The sequence below is a fragment of the Triticum aestivum genome, chromosome 4A (genome assembly GCF_018294505.1).
Source record: "Triticum aestivum cultivar Chinese Spring chromosome 4A, IWGSC CS RefSeq v2.1, whole genome shotgun sequence".
In the NCBI taxonomy this organism is placed as follows: domain Eukaryota; kingdom Viridiplantae; phylum Streptophyta; class Magnoliopsida; order Poales; family Poaceae; genus Triticum; species Triticum aestivum.
Genome location: NC_057803.1, coordinates 618,728,803 through 618,744,476, shown reverse-complemented (window position 1 = coordinate 618,744,476; position 15,674 = coordinate 618,728,803).

The window sequence follows — 15,674 nt, the reverse complement described above, 5'->3', positions numbered from 1 at the left end:
AGACTCCTATTGGCATGTCTAGTGAGAAGAGATGCTTGACCAATATGAGAGATGTGCATACCTGCTCCATTGACGGTGTGGATCTTGTCGGAGCCATGATAGGGTTCACGAGTGTGAAGCTTCCCCATCTCGCTGGTCAGATGCTCTGTCGCCCCAGAGTCCATGTACCAGTGTGGATCGATGGAGTAGGACTGAGTGTGTCCCTGTTGCTTCTGCGGCGCGGGACGATCAGCCATGGCGACCTGACGGGCATTGTTGCGTGTATCTTTGCCGTCATTGCCAAGACCAAGAAAGCTTCGCTGGAAGCGCTTATGACACTTGGAGGCCCAGTGCCCATCGCGGCCACAAAGCTGGCACACACGTGGACCGCCAGCCCCGGTAAGGTCGCAGTAGGTGGGGGGGGGCGAGGCGGGCGACGGTGGCAGCCCCAAGGGAGACCGGGGTGATGAAGAAGAGCGGCCACCCTTGGTGGCGGCGTTGGCCGAGAGGGAGCCAGTGCCCCTGGAGTGGCATGTCTCAACCCGTTGCTCAGTGAGAAGGAGCCGAGAGAAAACCTCGTGTGCCAGCATGGGTGTCGAGTTGCCCCGCTCGTTGATGATCTCGACTAAAGCATCATACTCCTCATCAAGACCATTGACAATAAACGAGTTGAACTCGGAGTCGGTGAGGGGCTGTACAATGGAGGCCAATGTGTCGGCGAGGCCCTTGACCTTGTTGTAGAACTTAGTGGCGGTGGAGTCAAGCTTCTGACATTCTCCAAGCTGACGACGGAGTGCAGAGACACGAGCCTGGGACTGCGCTGCAAAGGTTCGCTCAAGGATGGTCCAGGCCTCATGAGACGTCTTCGCGAAGACAACAAGTCCGGCAACTGCCGGCGAGAGCGACCCCTGGATGGAGGAGAGGTTCGCCTGGTCCTGCCCCGTCCAGACGTGATGGACCGGATTGTAGACCGGACCGTGCATGCTGTCTACCAGTGCGGGTGGGCAGGGAAGCGATCCGTCGACGTAGCCTAGCAGGTAGTGACTCCCCAAGAGCGGGAGAACCTGCGCACGCCAGAAGATGTAGTTGTCGGCGGAGAGCTTGATGGTGATGAGATGACCGAAGTGAAACGGCGGCGGCGAAGATGATCCCATCGAGGGGGCTGTCTGGGGTGCAAACACCATGGAGGCAGCCGGAGGCACCGAAGCCGATGCGGGAGGAGGCGGGACCGCAGCCAGGGCGGACGCCGCAAAGCTCGCGGCCGGGTCGGACGCCGCAAGGCCCGCGGCCGGGGCGGACGCCGCCAACCCCGCCAGCGGGGCGGTGTGATCCGCTTGCGGCAGGAGCGGCGGGACGACGCCCGCGGAGTCCGCAGCGGACGGCGGCGCCGCGGTGTGGACCACGAGGTCGCGCCCAAGCGAGGGTGCCGGCGGCGTGGAGTAGACGGAGCCGATGCTCCTGGTCCCGATCGGAGCCGGAACGGCGACGGCATCGAGCGGGAGGTTGAGCAGAGCCGCAAGAGAGGCCGGGAGGAACCCCGCAGCAGTGGAACCGGTGGTGGCGGCGCTCGACATGGCGGCGGTGAAGGCGGCGGCGGCTGCGGCGGCGGTGCGGGTATTAGGGTTTGGAAGCGGAAGCGATCGTAACCTAGCGTGATACCATGTAAGACAATAAGTTTTGGGGGAACCAGCACAACCCTCTAGAGGTGGCTTATCTCATTATATATAATGGATGTGTTACAATACGTACAATATACGTACATAAGTACAGAAGCTATATATAGTCTAACACGGCGTGGAGCCTAAGCCACGCGTCTAGGTCACCGTGGTAGTGGGCATGGCCGACGACGGGCAGCTGCCAGTCGCCGCGCTCTGTCCACTCGTGCCTCGTCGTGCTGAAAGAGAAGGTCATGTTCGCGTTGCGATCGGAAACCAAGATCTCGTAGTCATGCGGCACCGCTCCTGGCTGCGCGTGCACTGCATGCGCCGTGATGTTCTCGGCGTGGAAGGGGAGCATCAGAAGATTCTCTTTCCAGCTCCAACACCACCGCGATGACGAAGGGGACAATGGCCGCCAACCCCAGAACTCGCCGCCGGCGCCGCCGCTGCCGTCCCCGCCGTCGTTGGTCAAGCAGTGCAAGCCCGAGGCACAGCCGCCTACATACTTGTAATACCTCTCCGATCCATTGGACTCGAATATGTACAGCCTGCTCCCGACGGCAATGGCTGCCTCGTAGCCACCGGCGAGGAGGAGGGTTTTGGGGAGCTGAGGCGAGACGACCTGCACGGCCGTGTTGGTGTCGTAGATGAGGACGCCGCCGAATTCGTCGTCTAATTTCCCCCACGGGTCTATGGTGGGGCTGGTGCATATGGCGACGATGCTGCTGCCGACGGCGGCGAACTGGGCGCGGTCACCGATGGTGGGAAGCCCCACGCGGAGGACCGGAGGCTCCGGGAGGCCCCGTGCACGGCCGTCCAGACCGTCGTCGTCGGCGAGGTCCAGCTTGTGGATGCCGTAGCCGTCCTTGTGGTCGTCGAGCACCAGGTATAGATGCCGCTTCGTCGTGGCCGCCGCCGCCGCCGCCCGTCCTTGTGAATCGCCATCCCAGTTGGAGGCATATTCCCGTGAACCGATCAGGTTTTTGCCACCAAGAACGGCTGCCGGGTGGCTCGCATGGCGGTGGGCAGGCCGGAGACCAGAGAGGAGCGGGTGCGACCGGCTGAGGAGCGATCGCCACGCCAACATTGCGGCGACTGCCAGAGACTAGGGTTTCGGAAGACCCACCTACGATCGGTGAAGGGCAATTATTTGCAAGCCCCTGATAATATGTTGGATTTCTCATCTCTCACCCCAATATTCATTGAACCGCCACTTGACAAGTACTCCATCTGTAAATTAATACTACAAGACATTTTACTTCGTTCCTAAATATAAGTCTTTGTAGAGATTCCACTGTGAACTATATACGGAGCAAAATAAGTGAATCTACACTCTAAAATGCATCTATATACATTCGTATGTGGTCCGTAGTGAAATCTCTACAAAGACTTATACTTAGAAAACGGAGGGAGTAGACGAGAGTGTACTTACGAGTTAATCTCGATCAAACCTTCCCTCAGTTCACGCACTCTTTCCTATTTTCCTCTCCTCCCTGGCGGCTGGAACCCTAGCCGCCGCCAAGGGAGACCGATCTTCCAATGCCGCTCTCCGGCGGCTCCCCTCCGCCGGCGACCTCGGTCGTCGGTGGTGAGGGGGGTCGCCGGATCCATGCGTGTGGATCACTTTTACTCTCTTGTAGTCTAGGTTTTTAGGTTGTTCACCGTCTTTGCTTCAGCGGCGACGATGACAATGCTGAATAAAGATTGTTCGGATCCTTTCCTGACGAGGCCATCGGTCCTATGGTTGGGGATGGATTTGGAAACCAGTCTGTTCAAGTAAGGATGGCGTGGTGGCGGCGGCATCCTCGTGGTGGACCTGTGTCCTCGAGCTCCGCCGTTGCGACGAAGTTTTCTCCAGCGTCGGCGCGGAGCTTGGGACGTAGACCAGGAGCGGATGCAGATTGTGGTCTGCATCGACGACACCTGAAAGACGGAGCATGTGCTGGGCTCGTGGTTGCTGGATAGTAGATATGGTTTCCTCCTTCGGCGTTTTAGTCGTGGTGGGGTGCCAAATCTAGAGTTTGATGACGTGTCCGGGGTGTTGCCCCGGTCTGATTCGTTCAACGGTAAGGGTTTCACTTTTGGTGAGCCACCTCGGAGGTCCGCAAAGCTGCATATCAGCGATGGAGCCGCGTCGAGCTCGGGTAAGGAGGTGATTCGTCATTTTTTTCTTCTGTGGCTGTTGTGGTGGTGCCGGAGGCAGGTGACGGACATCGGTGTCAAGCTCAGAGATGTTCTGCTATCTTTTCAGTTTTGTCATGTCGGTCTTTACGTGACTTGTACTTTGTTCTTTTATGTTATGAATGAGAAACGTATTACCTTGCAAAAAAAAGAAGAAAATGAGAGTGTACTTCCTCGTTTCGAATTATAAAATGGTCTATTCCTTCCGATTCATATTAACTCACGCTGGTCTAGAACAATTTTGTATAGAAGGGAGTAACTTTTTTCTGATTCGCGACGTGTTCAATCTATATGTAAGTTCACACGGTGTAACCCGTCAAGAAAAACCCTGCTCAGTGCAGTTCAGAAAAGGCACATATTATACGATTTCCCACAAGGGATGGATTTGATACAGATCAGACAAGGCAGTAAACTCAGTACCGACAAACTGTTTGCGGGGAGAAACCTAGCTAGATTCTTTCTCTAATCTTGGTTAAGCAACTGTACAACTGTGGGAGGTACAATACAACATGATTATATGGAACATTATCCACTACATCTACCCAAAATCACATGACAATCAACTGGTCGCATCGTATATAGGGAACTAGCAAGTAAGAATCTTTTGACATGCTCAGCTTCTGTGGAAGGAATCATGCTAAACTTTTATAGGTAGCCTTAGTTTCCTATCATGCTTTATCATTGAACTTACAGTCTCTACCACCAACACAGTCTGCAAAAAAAGACAAACATTAAACTATACTCCCTCCGTTTGAGCATCAACTAATTTCGGACAGAAGAAGTAGTGCAATAAAGATGTCAAAAGGTCAAGTAAGAAAAATTGTACGTAATGCAATCAGTCAGCATTCTAAGCTAGCTAAGAAACACGACTACTTTAGCTGACATGTTACCTCAAGGAACAATCAGCCAGCATTCTAAGGAACATTCAATATTGTGCTCACAAAGGGGTGGATGGTTACCTGAAGGCAGGTGTAAGCCAAACCAGTCGCAAAGTAGTGTGTGTGTGTGTGTGTGTGTGTGTGTGTGTGTGTGTGTGTGTGTGTGTGTGTGTGTGTGTACGTGCGTGTGTGTGTGTGTGCGCGTGCGTGCGTGTGTGTGTGTGTGTATGAGAGAGAGAGAGAGAGAGAGAGAGAGAGAGAGAGAGAGAGACCCTCCAGATCCATAGCTTATGCATAACAGGGCTAAGGAGAGAGACTCCAATATATCCAAAAAATAAGAAGAAGACGAATTGCATCTCTACAGGATGCAAAGTTAAAGAGTATTAACTTCTTATGATGTTAGACACTAATTCAATAATATTCGATACTGGCATTTTAGGTACCCGCTAATTCGTTGGCGAATAGGCCTAGAAGCCTTCAAGATAAGCATCATGAATTTAGGAATGAAACACAAGAGAGCAAAACATGAAACAAAACTAGACATCAACCTTATGCAGCCAAGGGATCCTTATGCATCAAAAATACTCCCTCCATCTTAAAATAAGTGTCTCAACTTTGTACTAGCTCTAGTACAAATTTGTACTAAGGTCAAGGCACTTATTTTGGGACGAAGGGAGTACCATGTAAAATATACTCACCGAGGGATAAGATTTCAGCATGGCGACAATTGCTGTGTAAAGAAATGCAAGGAAGCACGGTCGCTGCTTCAAACGGATAACCAATGGCAACACCATAAAAATGATGTTCATTTTAAAGGCTATAAGAAAGAAGCTTCTGAAGAAGTCGAAGACTTCGGCAAAGAAATGCCTGCACTAATTCTCAAACGAATTAGACGAGTCAAACTATACTTAGGTTCCTTCCAATTACACTTTCTTAAGACTTACCATAACACACCAATATTAGGTGATAAATCCTTATGTCCTGCAAAACCAATGCACACCAGTCAATACTAGGCATTTGGTAACAGTTAATTGCAATGCACATAAGTCGATAGTAGGCATTTGATAACAGATAAAAGACAGTCAATTGCAACAAAAGATGACTTTGACTAAACAACAAAGTTGACATGTTGGGGAAATGGAGAAGATGGCAATAATGCTGATCCGAGTATACAAATATCCAAAATTAAATTTAATTGATAAATAAGAGATGTATTCATTTCTCTTTTAAAATTCACCGTGAATGGGGAAAGTCTTCACAGACAATATTACACTCTTTCACATGATCTTTGGCTACAAAAGTATTAAATGGTTGAGCATCGCATCCCCAGCCCGCCGACGATGACCTGCAATCCACAGCCGCCACCCCATCCATCAATCGATCTCTTGGACAGCCTAGCAAAAACCTACCCGCGGAGGATCTCAGCGGCTCCGACGGTGGAATAGGACAACGAGGCGGCCCGGCAGAGAACCGATCTCGTGGCCGAGCGGCGGCTCGGGCGGACCATTCCATTGTTTCTTCCTTCCTCTCTTTTGGGTATTGCGTGCGTGGGCGTCCCCGGAGAAACAGAAAACCGGGGCGAGAGGATGTTTGGTTCGGCAAATAAAAATCAGTGGGCCAAGAAGTGAAGCGAAGGACGTAATCAAACGGAGGTTCCCCGTGGCGGTGTGGTCACAGACGCCTCCTTTTTGCAAGCCAGATCAAGGCGTGTCCTTATTTTTGGAAGCCTAATCAAGACCATTCTTTATTTTTGATAGCCAAATCAAGGCGATTCCTTTTTTATTGGCAGCCAAATCAACACGCCTCCCTTTTCTGGAAGTAAATATTAAAAAAGTGGCATCCTATGGTTTCTAGTGGGGTTTATTTTTTTAATTAATGGGAGGAAAAAAACTGAGTGAGAGGGGGTGGTGGGTGGTTAGGTGAAAAAACTGAGACTTTAGGAGTAGAGATGCATATCACTGACACTCTGGATTTTCCTTTCCGGTCTTAGAGCTAGATAATATATCACAGAGGGTAATATGTCTAAGCCCTAGAGGAAGCACACAATCCGCATCTCGGAAGATTAGGATGCTCATTACTATCAATTACTGCTTTGTCCATACCCCCATTTTAGGTCGTTGGAATTTCTAGTACAACTATGAGTTTGTTTACGCGACCTTTCATCCCATATATTGAGTTTCATTAGTTTACATGAGGAATCTATCTTTGAGAGTTTTTTATCCTTTCTTTTTTAGAAATGATTTTGATTTTTGTTCACTTTTTTGTTTAGAAGCAACCATTGATTGATTCAGTTTGTTTAAATACATGTTACTCACTAGAGATGATCATCTGTAATGTGATGTAATCAAAGTAAGATGAGAAAAATAATAAGGCACGTTGATCATTACACTACTTTAATAGCTTTGGTATTATCACGAACAAGTAAGAAATAAGATTAAGACATGATCCACAACATTGAAAATGTGAGAGCACTAAATATATGATCACCACAGTATGATATTCATATGTTCAGCTTGATTGGACTCCTCGAAGGTGCAATTTTGATATCCTCTACCTCCTCGAGCGGGATGTGCTTGCTCCGGTCGCCGTTCAACAAACCTACCCATGGTTCCAGGTCCAACCCTCAGCTCCACAACCTCCTCCTGGTAGCAAATTTACCAAGTTCCTTTAGCCTAGAGAGCCTTTCTAATACATTCTGGTAAGCATTTAGCAAGCATCCTTCTGAGATCTTTTAATCCTCCGACCCCTTCATCTCTTGCCCATAATTCAAAAAAATTTAGAAAAAAACAACAACACAGATGGTTCTAAAACCGGCCTGTACTTTGTCTATAGAACCTTCCCAAAACTGCTCTACTGGGCCGGCCTACTAAGGCGAGCACATAGGCGAGTTGGTGCTAAGCAAGATATAGCACTGGTGGTGGGGTGGTGTTTCGTGTCTCTAATTTTGTGCACCACCCTTTTTGGTTTGTCTTTGCATGCATGGATATTTTATTGGGCTTGTGTCGTTCAATTATGAGACCAAGCAGATCGATCGACCAATGAGCGTGAGCGAGTGCGGGATGGTGGTGAGCAACCACTTAGTGTCGCATCCTAGGAGGAATCATGCTTGGGTAAGGATCACCTCCTTCTTGGCGGCAGGAAGTAGGTTCAAGTAGCTCACAATCACATATCTTTGAAGCGTGGCAGGTAGTCAAAGGATGGAAGTGGAGGTAGGGAGATCAAGATGATGTGATATCGCGCGACGAAAAAAGCACATGCGGTGGCGAGAGCCGAGAGGAAGGCATTGGCTGAGGTGTCAAGGTTTCAGCTGTGACTAATTTGGCCATGTCAAGGACCTCCTTAGCGTGGCTAGGTGAAAGGTAAGGTGGATCACAGTGGAGGTGATGGCGGCGAAGGTGGCAGTGAGCTTGTAGGTGCGGTAGGGGCCTGTGAGTGATGGGGGATAAAGGACACGATATGGGTTTTGGAGTTGTCATTGTTGGTGAAGGCAGCCTACAGGATGAACTCTAAGTCGCTGGCCTTGCTATCTAGGTCACAAGATGTACAAATGAGCAAGCCGAAGCTCAAGCCCGAGCCTGACAACCCTCCCCCAACCCCCATCTCGCGCGCACTACATGACCAACATGTCGACCCATCGTGCGCTTGTGTCTGTCGATGCCAGAGAACATGAGGCACCCCCTTTGTCCTCGCGACAGACTTGTTTTACCTTGTTTGGAAAGTGCTACCCTACAAATACACATCAAGATTCTCCCGATACTTGTTGATGAAACTCAACATGGATGGGGGGGGAAGGGGTTAAATTCATCATTATTGATTGCCCTGCATTGTCACAATAATTCGCTCCATCCAAGGGCTTCCCAGGAGTTACCCCATAAAAGAATAATACTCTTCGCTCTAAATATAGCAACATTCAGTTTCACCCGTTAAAATAAACACTCGTATGTTTGGAGTGCCCAATAAGAATGCATGCTGTTTTGTACTGACTGCTAGCTAAACATCAATTGTTTTTTTTTCAGACTTGTTCACGGGACTGTCCACCTATTACCAAAATATGTCACTCATCTCTCCGTACTTCCATGATCGAAGGATCTATGGTGAGAGCCCCAAGATTGATCCCGAAAGAGATAATCCAGAATAAGAAAAGGTTTCGGAGGTCAACATCGACCATGAATGGAGAGTTCAATAATGATGCTCATTCATTGAGGAAGTTTTCATTTTCCCTTGGTGGAGGCAGACATGTATGGCTCATGGGGCGCGTATTCGACGCTCTCTTCGCAAATAATGGGTTAACACACAGAGAATTTTGTGGTGGACGGACCCAATAGGGCGTTGAGCGCTTCTCTAGCTAATTTCCTTCTATTTATTTTTTTACTTTGGGTTTTTTAGCCATTTTTTTTAAACAAACGATTGCCGTATTTTTTAGATATTTCAAAAATTATTTTTTAAGAAAACAAATCTTCATGAATTTAAAACATACTCCTGAATACAAAAATGTTCTCAATTTTTTAATAAATCCCTAAATTTGAAAGATTTTCTCAAATATTGAAAATGCTCTCTAATACAAAAAATATTCTCGAATGTTAAAAATGTTCTAAAAACAGAACAATAATTCCTGAATTGTTGAAATAAGATCGATTTTTTTTCTGAAATTCAAAAAAAATCATGCATTTGATAAGGTTCTTGAGTTAATAAATGAACATTTGCCAAAGTTTGAGTACATTAAAAAACAAAGATAAGAAAATAAAAACTAGAAAATGGAAAAAGGAAAGGAAAAAAGGTAAAAGACAATAGAGAAAAAGGAAATAGAAAAATAGAAAAGAAAATAAAACAGCCTGAAACATTCTAGAAGGTCCCTAAAACCAGAAAATTTACAGTTGCAGTCTTCCCACTAACTAAAATGCGCCTGCCCAGTTGGTCGCTCGCCTGGCTAAATTTGTGTGATAGCCCAACTATTTAACGCGATAAGTGACAAATAGGATTTGCCCCCCTTAAACTTGTCATGGCCATAAAAGTTTGGACGTACAGAAATTTTTGGACCAGCCTGGGAGCGAACTATGCCCACCTAGGACTCCCTGTATAAAACCCCCCCGAAACATTGCCCTTGAATTCTTATGTAAGTTATCTTTACCTTGTATCGCCCTGAAAACAGTTCAACCAAACTTTATCCCAAGCCAGTTGAATTTCATCTAAAACTTTAAATTTTATTTGGTTATTTCATCCAAATTTCGAAATTCATCGATTTCAGAGGCCTCTGATTTTTATTCCTTTTGGGTTTAAACCCCGAACCTTGCTAGAGACAGAGATGATTGATGCCCACCCAGGATCTCCAAGTTGATACAATATCGAGAAAAAATATAGGAACCGTAATGTGAGGATTGCCAAAGTTGAAATTCGGCACAGTACATTTTATTAGCAACAATCTCTGAATTCATGAAAGTAAATTTGGAGCCAGACTAATTTTGAATTAACTACATCCAAAATGCTTGAGCTTCAAAAAATTTATTGTACCTAGACACGCTGTAAGAGCGAGCGCGCCGGCGAGCCGTGACCACGGGCTCACCTTCCTCGCCACGCTCCACACAAAAAGAGGTCAGCCGGAGCAGACAGGTTTCGGCGTCAACCAACTGAACCAAGCACTTGTCTTGGTCGTTCACCTTGGGTCTCAGACGCTCCATGAGACAGTACTCGCTACCGCCGCCTTCGGGAGATGACATGGGCACGAGCTTGGTGTCGATGTGGCTCCAGCCAGCCTCGGCGTCCTCCTCGAGACAGAACAGCTTCTCCCTGCCGTCCTTCCACTCTGAGGGAGCACTCAAGACATTGCCGGCGCAGAGGTAGCCATCATCGACGGCATCCAGACCAACCCACGCGTCGAGACCATGGTCGTAGTAGGCGTGGCCGACGACGGGCAGCCGCCAGTCGCCGAGGCATGTCCACTCATGACTCGTGGTGCTGAAAGAGAAGGTCTTGTAGGTCTTGCTCACGTCCCAAGCAGACACCAAGATCTGGTGGTCGTGCGGGGCCGCTCCTAGCGGGGCATGCACCGCATGCGCCAAGATGTTGTCGGCGTCGAAGGGGAGCATCAGAAGATTCTCACCGCTACTCCAACGCCACTGCGACGAAGCGGACACCGGCTGCCAATTCCAGAGCTTGTCGTCGTCTCCTCCGGCTGCACGGGCGGTGAGGCAGTGCAAGCCCGATGCAAAAATAGTTTTGCCGTGGCCGACGTACTTATAATATCTCTCAAACCCACATGACTCGAACAAATACAGCCTGTTGCCGACTGTAATGGCTGCCGTGCAGCCGCAGCCGTCAAGGAGGCTTTTCGGGAGGTAAGGCGAGACGACCTGCGCCGCCGTCTTGGTGTCATAGATGAGGACGCCGCCGACGCCGACCTCTTGCCATTCCATATCTCTGGTGATGCTGGTAGATATGGCGACAATGCTGCTGCCAACCGCGGCGAACTGCACATCATCGGGGACAGTGGGAAGCGCCACGCGGAGGACCGGAGGCTCCGGTAGGCCCCCCGTGCCGCCGTCAAGATCGTCGTCGTTGGCGAGGTCCAGCTTGTGGATGCCGTGTCCGTCGCTGTGGTCGTCCAGAACCACGTATAGATGCCGCTTCGCCGCCGCCGCCCGATGCTGCCGGTTGGCCTCAGCGAGCAGATCGCCATTGGAGTTGGAGTTGGAGGTGTATCCTCGTGAGCCGATCAGGTCATCTCTGCCGAGAGCGGCTGTCAGCTGGCTCGCACCGTGGCGGAAAGGCGGCGACGGGAGAGAAGGAGGTGTCGAGGCTGTCCGAGGAACGATCGCCAAGCCAACATCGTGTATCGGCGGCGGCCGGAGGTTAGGGTTGAGGAGGAAAAGACCTACCAGATCGGCGATCACTAGTAGAAAATGAATTGACCGCTCGATCCAATTATGCTACGCGACGCGCTTATTTGCGAGTATAATTTTTTTATAGAAAAATTACTACGTAACCTCTACTACTCCTATGTTAATAAGCACTTAGGATTTGGTCAATTTTTGTATATACTCCTCCGTCCTGAAATACGTCCTAAAATAAGTGTCTTAATTTTTCCTTTTACGAGACAACTTTTAATTTATTCACCAACTGTCAAGGTAGTATAAAGGGCATCAGTAATAAGAATTACATCCAGGTTCATAGACCCCTAGCGACGACTACAAACACTGAAGCGAGGCGAAGGGACACCGCCGTCATCGCCCCTCCCACATCGGAGCCAGGCAAACATTTTTGTAGTATACAGTCAGGAAGTCGTCGTGCTAAGACCTTATAGGACCAGGACACCAGAACATCAATCGCCGCCAACTGTAGTATACAGTCGGGAGCAACTTGGTGAATGTCGCACCAGCACCTGCTCACGCAATCGCACCTGCTCATAGCAGCCCGTCCTCCGTCTCTGGCATGCTCAGCGGGGCTTCGTCTTTAGCTGAGGTCGACGCCCTCCCGACAACTACCTGTCACATCGGCCCTCTTCAACACACACACGCACACAGAGAGATAGAGAGAGAGATAATCTTTCGTTTCCTTTGCCTTTCGGATGTCTGACGTCGCAGCCATGTCTTCGTATGCCGACGAAACCCCGTGCATCATATCATACACCATCCGCGGCTAGAAGGTGGACGCGGGAAAGACAACGATAATGAAGCCGAGGGAACGCTTGTTCCACAACCGTCCGATGCCCCATGGCGTCTTCAAGGTTTTCGTGGCCAGTGTCATAGCGGGCCACAAGAATTTGGTTCCTCCGGTACAAATACGGGAGTATGATGATGAGACCCCGCCGCGGCTTGGCGATTTATGGGAGTATGACGATGAGACCCCGCCGCGGATTGGCGATTGCAAGAGTTGGGTCCTGTTGTGGCTGAAGGGTCTCCTTCGTCTGAAGGCGGCTGGTAGCACACCAACGAGAACACCCCAGCAAGGTATTAACACCACCTCACCTACCTAATTAGCGGCACCCGTCGTCCCGAGTGATAGCGGATTACGTGAGGAAGAGGCTCCACTAGTGGTTGATGACGTCCCGAGTGATAGCGAGTGATAACTTTGAATTTATGCACGACGAAACTTTGTGATGTAATTAAACAGTCCTCCTCAACTAGCATAGATCACTTTAATAAATTAGTTTGGATATGATGAACTTTTTTATTTATGTTTACGATATGTTGCTTCTACTTTTACTAACTCTGTCTCTTTGTGTTGCTCAACTATAGATTATGTTGCATATTATTGATGAATTCATCATGTGCCGATGCAGGTATATAGATTATAGACGGCGAAGAAGTGCTACGCCGTTTATGTAGGGAAGGTTCTAGGAGTGTACGACGAGTGGCTAGAGTGTCAGACCGATGTGTCGGAGTTCCCGGGCAGCAACTAGAGAGGTTTCGATAGCAGACGCGAAGCAGAAGCTAGTTACTTGTGGTTCAGGCTTGCACGAGAGAGGGATCGGTACCGGCGCATCAAGTATTACATTATGGCACTCTTGCTCATAGTGATCGCTCTTCTCTTCTGTATCATAGTTTAGATATAGATGATGAAACATGTGTATGTGATGACCATGGAGTTGCTTGTATCCGAGACATGTTGCATAACTTGTATCGCTATATTGAGATGACGATGAGAGACATCATTTGTGTTGGACGATGTGATGATATGATAAGACTATTATGTGTATAATATAATGAGAATATTGTTTGTTTACGATATGATCAGATTACTGTATAAAATCTGTACAAATACATCGCAAATACATAGCAGAAAAAAAATTATGCGTAACGCAGGTTAACAAGAAGTAGTAGCGCCGGTAGGTTAGGAGCGCAGGGTGGAGTACCGCGCTACAGATATATAGCAGTAGCACTGGGCAGACCAACGCTACTACTACAAGTTAGCTGTAGCGACGTAGTAGTAGCGCCACCCGTGCTACTCGTAGGCAAAAGCCCAGCACTACTGCTAGGGTTTTCCCTAGTAGTGGCGGCGGCACGGTGGAGCCGGCGTCGACGATTACAACAGATGGGTGGAGGCGTGTGGCGACGATGGGTTGAGGCGAAGAGGCCAGTGGGATGCACCACGTCGATTTTATGATGGGGGAGAGGAAGTGGCCAGTGTAGCGCAAAAAATATATGAAACTAAGCCAAACCCGTTATATCAGACACTCGGCTTACATGCTTGGTATTTTCTTCAAAATGGTTTTTCCTTTAAAAACGAAAGGCTTATGTAAGCCGAATATGTCGTTAGAGGGCACTTGACCTATAGAGACCGTTGTTGTTCTGTTAATTGCAGTGGGATTGACCACATGACAGAATATACCGAGTTTTTTTGTAAGTGGTGTGTGTTTTATGATAGAGTCATTTTACGGTGCATCCGGACGATATGGACCGTCCGTCGGAGCGAATTCGACGGTCCAGATCCGATGTAATACGCTGATGTCACGTGTATTATATCAGACCCCGAGGGGCATTTTCGGGCGAAAAAAATATTTCGAACTGATATGATTTTCCCTCCCAAATATTTCAGGGGTATTCTCGGTACGAATTTCCGGGCTTTTTCGGTTCGGTTTTTTATCCCGTTCTTATTCCTCGCCGCCGCTAGGGTTTTATCCCGTTCTTATTCCTCGCCGCAGCCCCTCCCTGCCTCGTCGCCGGCAGGATCTAGCCGCGCGTCGCGGCCCCTCCCTCCCTCGTCGCCGGCAGGATCTAGCCGCGCGTCGCGGCCCCTCCCTCCCTCGTCGCCGGTAGGATCTAACTCCCTCGCTATCTCGCACCACCTTTTGAACGAACACTAGAGAAGGCCCACTGCCCTCCACGCGGCGGCCGCCGGCGAAGAGTCGGCGCCATCACACCTCCTAGTCCTCCATGCGGGTCCTCCAATTGGTTGTTAATTTGCGTCCTCTACATATCATTTCTCAGTCATGGCTACAGCTTTCATCTGGCCATGCATTATGGATCATGTTCTGCGGGACTAGATGAAGCCGGCCGCCGGCCTCGACGGCCAGCCCAACGTTCAATCGTTGCATTCAACATGTATTCTTTCAATTTGGCTAATAGGTGAGAATTGGAGATCAATAGAGATGATAAGCTATTAATTTTAGAATGTACTATAAACAATTCATAGCTTATGTTGCTCAATATTTATGATACTCGCTTCTTCTTGTGCAATTGCTGGACTGGGATCAACAGACTTGGCATGTGCTTTATATGAAAAATTAGATTCACATGGGATATCCACCTTTTCAAGATTGCTGTTAATTCTTATTATGATGTTTTAGCCTTGTTAAAGGGAGAGTAATGGTCCTCGCAAAAAGCAAAGAGAAAGGATTGAGCATTTCATTCTTCCATATGTTGCATTTCATTCTTCCGTGTTTAGTTATGTCCAACATTTGTTACATGCACACACTCGACAAGGTTAGTACAAGTAGTAATTTTTCCTTTGTTTTGCAGGGCTATGACAGAACATGCTATGTGATTCCGTGAGGCAGGATGGATGTACCATGGCCACACCAATGTGCTCCTCAAGGTGACCGCTTCAATTCAGCGTTGCAGCACCTATAGAGGCCCCCTATGGTACGTGCTTTACTCTTGTTATCCTATGCTCTATTTTTTTGGCTTTGCGGCCTGCCTACGAGACATAGCTGGGATTGCTTTTTCTCTCATATGAAAATAGACATATCATAATCCACTATTCTTCTAGGGTTGCCCCAGGCACCATTACTGTCACATGGTACTAAAAAGCAAATATTGATTTCTATGAGATCCCGTAGAGACCAAATTTATTTCAAGCAAAATATAGTAACCAATATTATTGAAGTTTTACAACTTGACTCATGTGCAATGGACTAAGAACACGGCTAGGAAACCTTCTTCGGGACTAAAACCCAACCACACCCTACTCTATCGCTTTATGGCCAAGTGAACACTCCACACTGCTGGACTAACTGCTTGCATCTTCGTCGTCTTCAACCGCA